The following is a 10,996-nucleotide window of genomic DNA, read 5'->3' on the forward strand; positions in this document are numbered from 1 at the left end:
CACTATATTCCTGTACATGTGCTATGTTCTCCCAAGAAAGGTAACAACCTAGTGTGGCTTCTGCACTGCATTATATCCATGGGCACCTAGGCTTCTGGATGGGCTCACTCCCAGGACAGGAGTGGGGTGGCATGGACAGAGCTGAGGGTCCGGCAGCAAAAAAGAACAAAGGACTCACTCTCTTTTATTCTCTTATCAGCAAACACTATCGTTAAATTTCCAAACCTGCTTTCCAGGATAATGAGAAAATAAAAAAGATCATTATGTTGTGGGCTTGACAGGCTCACGGTCAATTGTACATGAAGGCTCATTATCACTAGACACATTTCTCTTTCTTTTCCAAACATTATTATATTCAAATTAACCTCTCTGGTTTCTTAACTATTCTTGTACTTTCCTGACCTCTTTGCTAAAATGATTCCATGTAGAATGTTCTTTTCCTATCTGTTCATCTGGGACCAACTCTTGTGAATCTTCTTTTACAAAATCTTTAACTCTTTCTAGCATAATGAATCTCTTTATATGCTGAACTTCCATATTTCTTAATTTATATGCTTATTACAAAAACCTATAGTAGGATTTCTGTACTTATTTTTCTTTTCTAGTACAAGTGTAAATTATATGAGGATTTGTAGATCTTTGTGTCTCCTACATTGCCTGACCAAGTACCTTATGTAACAGAGGATCCATGAATGTTGAATTTACTGAAATAAGACAGGATAAAACTTGATCAAAGGACCCAGGATGGATGGCTGTATTAGAGATAGCTATTTTTTGGACTAATCATTAAAAGAAGATTCCTGTTTAAAAATAATTTTAATATTTTAATTATAGTTGACATACACTATTATATTAGTTTTGGGTATAGAACATAGTGATTAGGCATTTGTATGGCTTAATGAAATGATCACCCCAGTAAGTCTAGTACCCATTGGTACCATAATTATTACAATATCATTGACTATTTCCCTATGCTATTCATTACATCCCTGTGACTGTTTTTATAGCTAGCAATTTGCACATTTTAATCCATTGCCCTTTTTACCCATCCACCAACCTCCCTCCCATATGGCAACCATCAAAATGTTCTCTGTATCCATGAGTTTGTTTCTGATTTGTTTGTTCATTTCTATTGTTCTTTAGATTCTACATATCTGATAAGCAATATCACACAGTATTAGTCTTTTTCTGTCGGACAATTTACTTAGACCCTCTACATCTATCCCTGTTGTTGTAGATGGCAAGATTTCATTATTTTTTTCATGGCTGAGTAATATTCTATTGTATGAGTATATATATGTATAATTCTTTATCCATTTGTCTATAGATAGATACTTAGATTGGTTCCTTTTCTTGGCTCCTGTAAATCTGCTGCAATGAACACACAGATACATGTATTTTTTTGAATTAGTGTTTTGCATCTCTTCAAATAAATACTCAGAAGTGAAATTGCTAGGTTCTTCTTTGTCTCTTAATAGAGCCTTTTTTAAAGTCTATTTTTCTGATATAAGTATTGCTACCCAAGCTATTTTTGTTTCTATTTTCATGAAATATATTTTTCCATCTCCTTATTTTCAGTCTGTTGTGTCTTTCCATCTGAAGTGAGTCTCTTGTAGACAGTGTATATAAGGGTCTTGCTTTGTTATCCATTCAGCCACTATATACCTATTGATTGGCACAGTTAATCCATTTGCATTTACAATAATTATTGATAGATATGTTTATTGGTAGATATGTATTTATATATGTTGATAGATATGTATTTTATAATTCACACTTTGGAATTCTTTTCTTCTTTTTAAGGAAGACCCTTTAACATTTCTTTTAGTACTTGTTTGGTGGTGATGAACTTCTTTAGCTTTTTGTTCTTGGGGAGGCTTTTTATCTGTCCTTTGATTGTAAATGCTAGTCTTGTCGGGTAGAGTAATCTAGGTTGTAGATTCTTCCTTTTCATTACTTTGCATATTTCACACCAAACTCTTCAGGCCTGCAAAGTTTCACTTGAGAAATTAGCTAACACTCTTATGGGAGCTCTCTTGTAGGTAACTAGCTACTTTTCTGTCTGCTTTTAAGATTACCTTTAACTTTAACTTTTGGTATTTTAATTATGATGTGTTTTGGTGTGGGCCTCTTTGGGTTCTTTGCTCTCTGCACTTCCTGGACTTGTATGTGTATTTCCTTTTCCAGGTTAGAGAACTTTTTTATCATTATTTCTTCAAATAAGTTTTTACCTCCTTGGTCTCAGTTCTCTTTATAGTAGCCCTATGAAGTGAACATTTTTAGACTTACTGTTATCTCAGAAGTCCCTTAAACTATCCTAACTTTTTAGATTTTTTTATTTTATTGTTCTTATTGGATGTTTTCTGCTACCTTGTCTTCCAATTTTCTGATTTGATCCTCTGCCTCATGTACTTTACTGTTGATTCCCTCGAATGTATTCTTTTTTTAAAAAAAACAAGGAAGAGGTAAAATTAATTACTTTTTCTTTTGAATATTTTTATTGCTGTTCAAGTACAGTTGTGTCCATCCTCCCCCACCATTCCTCCCACCCTAGCCATCCCCACTTCCCACTCTTGATCCTACCCCCTTTTGATGTCCCTTCATAGATGTTCCTGAAAACCCTTCCCCCTCACCTTCCCTCTATCCCCGCCTACCTCTTAGTCATTTTATTCTTCATTTCTTACTGTTTTTTTATGTTTTCTATCTCTTTGTTAGGAAACTGAGATCATTAAGCATCCTTATAGCCAGTGTTTTGAACTCTGCATCTGGAAGATTGCTTGCTTCCATTTTGTTTAGTTCTTTTTCTGGGGTTTCATCCTGTTTTTCATTTGGGACACATTTCATTGTCTCCTCATTTTGGCTGCCTCTCTATGTTTATTTCTATGTAGTAGGTAGTTCTTTTACATCTTCTAGTCTTGGCAAAGTAGCATTAGGTAGTAGGTATCCTGTGGGCTTAGTAATGCAGTCTAGTTTCCCTGTTCACCTGACCTGAGTGCTCCAGGTGCATCCCGTGTGTAGACTGTGTGCACCGTCTTGTAGTTCAGCCTTGATTGTGGTTGATACATCCACTGAAGGGAATTGGCCCTCAGGCTGATTGGCTGTGAGGACTGGCCATGACTATAGTAGAAAAACTGTTGTGAAGGGGCTGACCCTACAAAGCAGGATTAACTTTAGCAGGGTTCAGGAGCCTGCTGAGTCCACCCTTAGTGAGTGCTTTGTAGAAGTGTTTGGGTGATACTCTGGTGTGGTCTGAAGCTGTCCATTGGGTGTGTTCATTCTGAGGCCTCTTGGAAGCTGCTCTGGTGCAAGCCAAGGTCAGCCCTGCCTTTGCTCTGTCCTGGGCCATCTGGTAGGAGCTAGAAAGTGATCTGTAGATGGTTGCCCCCTTTGCTGGCTTTGGAGTTGCCTTGGAGAGGCTAAATTGTGAACCAAGGCTGGCTGTTAGTAGTACTGTGCTTGGGGCTACTTAGTTAGAGGTATGGGGCATGCTGACACCTGGTGCTCATGTTTGGGGTTTGTGGACTTTGAGAGATTTTAGAAAACTCTGAAATATGAACCAAGATAGGCTGTTTGTATGGAAAAGCCACTGGAAATGGCTTGAGTATGCCTGAAAATTGAGTAGGACAAGGTCATAGGGAATCACGAGGGCAGGGTGAACAGGTGTTAGCTAGGTTGATGAAGACTCAGATATGGCACCTATCTCTGTAGGGAGAAGGCTCAGAAAAGGAACAATGGCCCCTGCTAGCACTTTTGTCTGGGAGAAAGCTGCCCCTCCAGATTTCCCTGAAACCAGACAGTTCAGTTCTTCCCTGTACATCTCTTATGCCTTTCACTTTCTGAGCTGTTGCTTCAGTGCTGGAGCTCAGAAAAAAGGATTCTAGCAGAAAGGAAGCCCATGTGTGGACTCTTGAAGAGGAACACCTGGGACTCCAGAAGCCCTCTGTCTTACTCTGCTGTAGCCCATGCTGGGGTTCATAGCCAGAAGTTATAAGGACTTCTTTTCCTGGCACTGGAACCCTGGGCTGGGGTGCCTGGTGTGGAGCTGGAACCTCTTACTCTTGGTGGGACCTCCACAGCTGAGATATTTCTTTTGAGTTTTAACTGCTACATATGGGTATGGGACCAGCTGGTCAGCCTCTCTACCCCTCCTACCAATCTCAGTGTGGCTTCTTTTTATAGCCATAGTTGTAGGAGTTTTTTTCAGCTAGACTTTAGGCTGTTTTAAATAATGGTGATGTTAACAATTTGGATGTTCTGAATGATAGGGGAAGGTATGACACTCTTGGGAATGGAGATCACTTTCTGCTGGACCTGCTACCTGAGTAAGATCTGGGCTGGAAATCAGCCATACTTTTCAGACAGTGCCAGGACCACTGGTTCCTCAAGTAGGACAGGCTCATCAGGATCATACCAAACACAACTAGAGGATCCCAGAAAGCCGTAAGCAGTCACCATCACAGTGTGTGCTTGGCAGTGGGCAATTAGCTTTTTCTGAGCAAGATATGGGTGGCATTCTACCTATCAGACAGCTGGGTGCACAGAGGCCACACTGAGCAGATTGTCAATCTGCTGACTGCTGAAATTGGACAGGCCCATGACTGCACCAGCCCCTTAGCCACCAGAGCCTCCAGAGACTTTCATGTTTCCTTGCAGTCAGTGGTTCCATAGTGCATAGTCCCATCAGCATTCTTCGGGAAACGGTCATCTACTCACTCAAAGGCATCAGGTACAAGTCCAAAGACTCCAGTTGGAGGTTAGCCAGCATCTTCCAGAGGTCAGGCTCCACATCCTCAAAGTGGTTCTCAGTATTCCATAGCCTGGAAGTCACAAACAGTTCCTCCTGAGGCACCACCTTGCCAGATCCAACATTCTCCTTCAGAGCTTCCTCAATCTCAGTTTCATTGCAGTAGACAGCATCACAGTCAATGCAGTGGTAGTGTATACTCAGGGCATACTTAATAGCTGCTTTTACCTGGCCAGGATTGCTCTTCTAGGTGCCCAGTTCAATCAGGGGCATCTTCTGACCAGTGTGTGGGAGGACACAGGAAACTGCCATTGCCTCATTCTTTCTCACTGGGGTTCAGTCTTCTCTTCTCAGAGGAGGGTTTTGTAGATGCTGGCTGGATGCAGGGAACTCTGTACAAGTACTGAGTGTTAAAAAAAAAAAGGTGGTATAATTTGAGCTCAGTTCTGAGCTCTGCTAGTGATCCAAAGAGCTGGGGATGGTGGGTTACATGGGGAGTTGGCCTCCAATTTTCCCTTTTAAAATGAAAGAAAACACATTTAGATATAGGTTGTGTTAATTTAGTAATGTAAGCTTTAGAATAATTAGAAAAAGAACAGATATCTTTCGGAGAGAGAAGACCTGTCAGTTGAGATTACTAGTTGTGGTGTGTTATGACTGATTAATGTATCATCTTTGCTTGCTTATTGTATTCAGTTGGGGCCTATAAAATTGAGATAAAAGGACTAGTAACTTTTTTATTCCTTATAAAGTGGTTCACTTCTCTTCTTTAGAATAAGAGATTAATTATATTTGGATGGCAGGAGTGATTGAAAGGAGAGAGGTTTAAAAAGATGGAAGAAATTAGCTAAAAATTGTTGAGTATCTTTAACCAGCTAGTAGCAAACCATACATAATTTTATTTAATCTTTCCAGATGATAATTTTGCATTTTATATTGATATAAGGAAGTCCCTCTCAATCTTACCTCCCTGACCACTAAGCAATGTAGGGCCTGAGGTTTCATCCCTGGCCCTTTCTAATTTTCTTCCATAGGTGATCTTATCTGGTTCCATGACTTTTACCACCAAATGCTGATGGTTTTGCTCCTCTAAGCTCCAGACTTATATATTTAAAGGACTACTTGGCATTTCCACGTTCTGGCTAAAAGATAGTTCAAATTGACATGTCCAAAGTAATATAGGACTCATAATCTGACCTGTGACTCCTCCAGTAAGTGGTGATACCAGTCCAGCCAGTTGCTTAAGCTAGAAATCTAGGAGTCATGTTCAATCATTCTCTTATCCTTCTCACACACATAGAAGTCATCACCACATTCCATTAATTTTATCTCCAAAATGCATCTCAAAGTGTCCACTTATCTCTACCTCCACTGCCCCAAGTCTACACTGATCTCATGCATGGAGTTATTCAATAGCCCCCTTGCTTCTTCTCTTGCATTACTATAATCTGTTTTCACTGAGCAGCTCCACACTTCACATTGCTGGTTAATTCACGTCTTCAGGTCTGCTAGGGAGGTCTTTCCTGATCACCCTCTGCCAAATAGCCATTTAAATCTTTATCCTCTTTATTCCTCTCATGGTACTTTTAACAATTTGAAATTAACTTTTGTGTATGTATTGCTTCTGTGTGTCTGTCTACGCATCTATTTTCTATTTACTATCTATCTAACAATCATCTACCTTTCTTCCCACTTTTTAATATGTACCCTGGGGGGAAAGAGTCTTGTATATTCCAATCATATCATCCTTTCTTTGAAATGTGCTTGTCATGTGGAAGATGCTCACTAACATTTTAAACTTAAATAAATGAACAATCATATTTACCAACAATCAAATGGTGAGGAGATGGCACAGTTGGGATGGGAACCTGTCCCTTTGTTGCTCCTCACCCTTAATTTTTCATTACAAGAGCTGCTTACCAGTCAGCCAGGACTCAGAATTCTTCTCTATTAAAACAAGGACTATTTCAGCTAAATATATTGAAGAACTGCAGTAATAATGTGGTTAATTTGTGTTTCCTCTAAATTATTTTACCTAAACCATGGATGCTTTAGTAAATCATACATTTTAAAATTTGAATTAAATTGTTGTCTCAATTCTCACTTTTCTTTGCTATCATGTATTATTATATGTATGAAGAAATGTTTCCTTTTAAAAACAGTGTTGTCCATACCCTGATGAACTAGTTAATTTTCTTTCCATTATTTTCTTTTGGCTTTGTAGATATGACCTAATAGTCACTGCAATAGTGCTGTTGTTTTAAAGGGTAGAGACCTTTTTTCTTATAAAAAATTGAATGTGAAAAAAGAAAACACCCCACATCATGCAGTGTGAGAATTCCTGTTTTCCTTGGTCATATTTCATTTCCTCAGCAAGACTATTTTCTTCTGCTTTCCATTGTCAGCAGACAAAAAAAAAATACAATTAAAAAAAGGAAACCTGGCAGGGCCGATTTTGGAAAATAAAGTGAATTCAGTCTCTGATTTGAACAAAGAGCAATTTATTATGTTGGAAAAACATAGTCCTGATGAGATTCAAGCTCAACATTGTCTCATGTTAGTCCAGGACACCAGTTCAGATTTACATTGTGTTTCTCTTTAAAAAGGAGCAGTGTATTTCACCCCCAAACTTTGAACTCCAAAGAGGATGTGGAGTTTTTTAAGGGTCAGCTAGCAATGAGCACCCAGAATTCCTGGGTTGAAGCCCGAGGCCAGATTCAAGGTTTTCTGCCCTGAGCTCACTGATTCTAAGAGCAGATTTATGTAAACAACTCCAGCAATTTTGTTAGAGCAAATGGAGTGCTGGGGTTGGTAAGAGGGAATTTTAGGAATCAGATGAGGTCTAAGAAGACTTTTGAAATAAAAAATGTATTTTGCCGAATCTAATAACTATACTAGTACCTTATATTTGTATAAAACATTGTTATATCATTTAATATTTACAACCAGTACTGTGAGGATAATTATATTCATTCTTTATAGGTAAGAAAAGAACAAAGTACAACTTAAAACAACTAAGTGACATTGAAGATCACACAGGCAGTAAAGTCAGACTGGAGTAGGACCCCTTTCTAATATCAGGCTGGTGCTACTAAAACAAGTTAAAAAAGCTAAGTCTTTTTCATGACTTTTACCTTTACATATTTCTGGTTTGTGCCAAACTTTGGACCATTTTTGGTGATAATTTTTAGAGTCTTCCACATTGAATCTTTTTGTGCAGCAAGACAAGTTATAAATAATGGTAATAATAAATAATAAAGTGCAAATCAATGTCTCCAGAAATAATTACTGCCCCTTGTTGAGAATTTTATACACATTGTTTTGTTGAATTCTTGCACAATCTTATTAGAAAGCCATTTGTATTTCTATTTTACAGCATGGGAACTGAAGCTTAGGTTGGGTAAGCACCTAATCCAAAATCACTACTGGCAAGTGGTGGAAATGATTCAAACTTAGTGTGTCTGATTCCAAAGTGTGTCCACTGAAATTCTATGCTATAGCACTTCTATCCAGAACGAGGGTAAGGGGTAGGCCAGGTCACTGGGTGCTGAATTATAACTGAACTATGTAAGTAATATGCTGTCAGGTGACTCAGAATTCCACATGTGGCTCCTTATTTAATGGAAAAAATTAGGTTGGGTGTGTTCTTGCCAAAAGAACTGTTGGAGTAAAGGAAAGTAATTTCCTTCTTTGTGATCCGTGTTTGCTACAGATAGGTGCAGTTCCTGAGTTAAAAGTCATCAGTCAAATGAAATTCTGAAATAAAACCTCATATAACACTGCTTATCAGAAATGGGTGATTTCTTTTTATTACCTAAGTTTGTGATCCTTTATAACTTCTAGGCAGTCTGGTTCAGAATATTGCAAAAGAGAGCTAAGTTTTAGAAAATGGTAATATTTTACTGATTTACTTTTTAGTATATTGATACTGTTTTGTTAAGTGGAAATAAATAAGTAAATCCATTCTGTACTTTTTGTTAAGAAAAATCACTGCACTCTCCTCTCTATTAAATAAAATTATAAAAGTTGAAAAGTTATTTAAAGATGATCAGTTTGAAGGTATATCAAATTGTAAACCAGCTTGGGAGGTGGTGATAGTCCAAATAGCTTGGACTAGCCTTGTTATACAGGGTGTGTGTGTGTGTGTGTATTAAACCCTGTATATACAAAAGGGGCTTATTTTTGGTGGAAATTTATTTATTTATTGGCGGAAGTTTAAAGTCACAGAGCTAGAGAAACGCTACTTCATTGGGCAGATTATGCTGAGTAATAGTTTGGTCAATATGATGGAGGTTTTTGAAAGATTTCTTAAAAGTGTCTGGCTTAGTATAGAACTGATGCAAAGTGGAAGTTTCTGGAACAATATACAAAGTGTTAACATTGGTTATCCTTAGGGACTGAGAATGGAGACTGTGGGAGAATGGTCAGAGGATATTTCCTGTTCACTTTAAACTTTGTCTAATTAAAAAAAATTTCTGCCCTGGCTGGTGTAGCTCAGTGGATTGAGCACGGGCCTGTGAACCAGACAATTGCGGTTCGATTCCCAGTCAGGGCACATGCCTGGGTTGTAGACCAGTACCCTGCAGGACAATTCCCAGCACGGGACGCATGAAAGGCAACCATACATTGATGTTTCTCTCCCTCTCTCCTTCCCTTCCCCTCTAAAGATAAATAAATAAAAAAATCTTTAAAAAAATTTCTATAAGGGTATATTCTATAATAAAAATAAAACAAAATAAGACAACATAAAGAACCGATGCATGGAACATCTAGAAATGAGCATAGGTTTTCAAGTAGGAAAATGGCACAATCAAATATATTATTTAATTTTGCAGCTACTTTTATTATTTTATTTTATTATTCATTATATTTTTTTGTTGTTGAGAAATATTGCTTTTATTTGTTTCTTTTTAATTGAATTTCTTAGGGTGACATTGATTAATAAGATTATATAGGTTTCAGGTGTACAATTCCATAATACATCATCTGTATATTGTATTGTGTTCACCACCCCAAGTCAAGTCTCCTTCCATCACCATTTATCCCCCTGAGAGCAGTTAGTTTTAGAATTTTAAGGAAAAGTCAATATGGAGACAGCAGAATCAGGAAGTCAGTTGTTAGTGTAAAGATGTTGTAAATGACTTCTAAACCAGGTACAATTTGGAAAGAATATTCTAAAGCCCAGGTGGAAGAGCCACATTTTTTCCTTAAAATGATTCAAAGCAATCATTATTTAAATTTGATATACCTGCACTAGGAGATACATTTTTAAAATCCTCACTCATAGATGTGTTTATTGATTTTAGAGAGAGAGGAAGGGGGAGGTGGTGGAGAGAGGAAGAGAGAGAAACATCGATGAGTTGCACCCTTTCCGCTGTATGTGCCATCTGGGGATCAACCACAACCTAGTTATGTGCTCTGCTCAGAAACCACAACCTTTTGGTGTATGGAACAATACTCTAGGTAACTGAGCCACCTGACAAGGACAGGAATTACATTTTTATTAACAGCTTAAATCTGTCAATAAAATAATTCATAAGTAAGCCCTGAGTAGGTAGCTCAGTTGGGTACAGCATCATCCAGATATGCCTGGGTTGCAGGTTTGATCCCTGGTCAGGGCACATACCAGAATGAACCAAGGAACAACAAATTACATAGAAGAAAACATAGGTACTAAACCTATGAACCTTGGTTGTGGAGAACATTTTATGAATTTGACTCCAAAGTCAAGGGAAGTAAAGGCAAAAATAAATGAATGGGACTATATTAAACTAAAAAGCTTCTGCACAACAAATAAGAAATTGACAAGAAACAAGAGGCAACTGAGTGAATGGGAGATGATATTTGCCAACAACAGCTACAACAAAGGTATAATATTCAAAATATATAGACTAATAAAACTCAATGCCAAAGAAATATTCCGATTGAAAAATGGGCAGAGGACCCAAACAGACACATCTAAGAAGACATACAAATGGTGAACAGGTACATGAAAAGATGTTCAACTTCATTAGCTATTAGGGAGGTGCAAATCAATACTACTGAGAGCTACCACCTACACCTGTTAGAATGGCTACTTTCAACAAGACAAGTGAAAGCAAATGTTGAAGAAATTGTGGAGAAAAGGAAACCCTTATTCACTGCTGGTGGGAATGTAGACTGGTACAGTCACTATGAAAAACAGTCTAGCAGTTCCTAAAAAAATTAAAAATGTAGTTATAATATGATCCCATCTCCTGGATATCTAACCAA

At 37.9% G+C, this 10,996-nt stretch overlaps 1 pseudogene; it reads right to left on the reverse strand.

Annotated features, from left to right (window-relative positions):
* Positions 1 to 4,221: 4,221 nt before the first annotated feature.
* Positions 4,222 to 5,056, reverse strand: LOC119038259 (aldo-keto reductase family 1 member A1-like; annotated as a pseudogene).
* Between the last annotated feature and the right edge of the window lie 5,940 nt (positions 5,057 to 10,996).

The sequence above is a fragment of the Artibeus jamaicensis genome, unplaced genomic scaffold (genome assembly GCF_021234435.1).
Source record: "Artibeus jamaicensis isolate MK-2021 breed Jamaican fruit bat unplaced genomic scaffold, CSHL_Jam_final contig_311, whole genome shotgun sequence".
Taxonomy (NCBI): domain Eukaryota; kingdom Metazoa; phylum Chordata; class Mammalia; order Chiroptera; family Phyllostomidae; genus Artibeus; species Artibeus jamaicensis.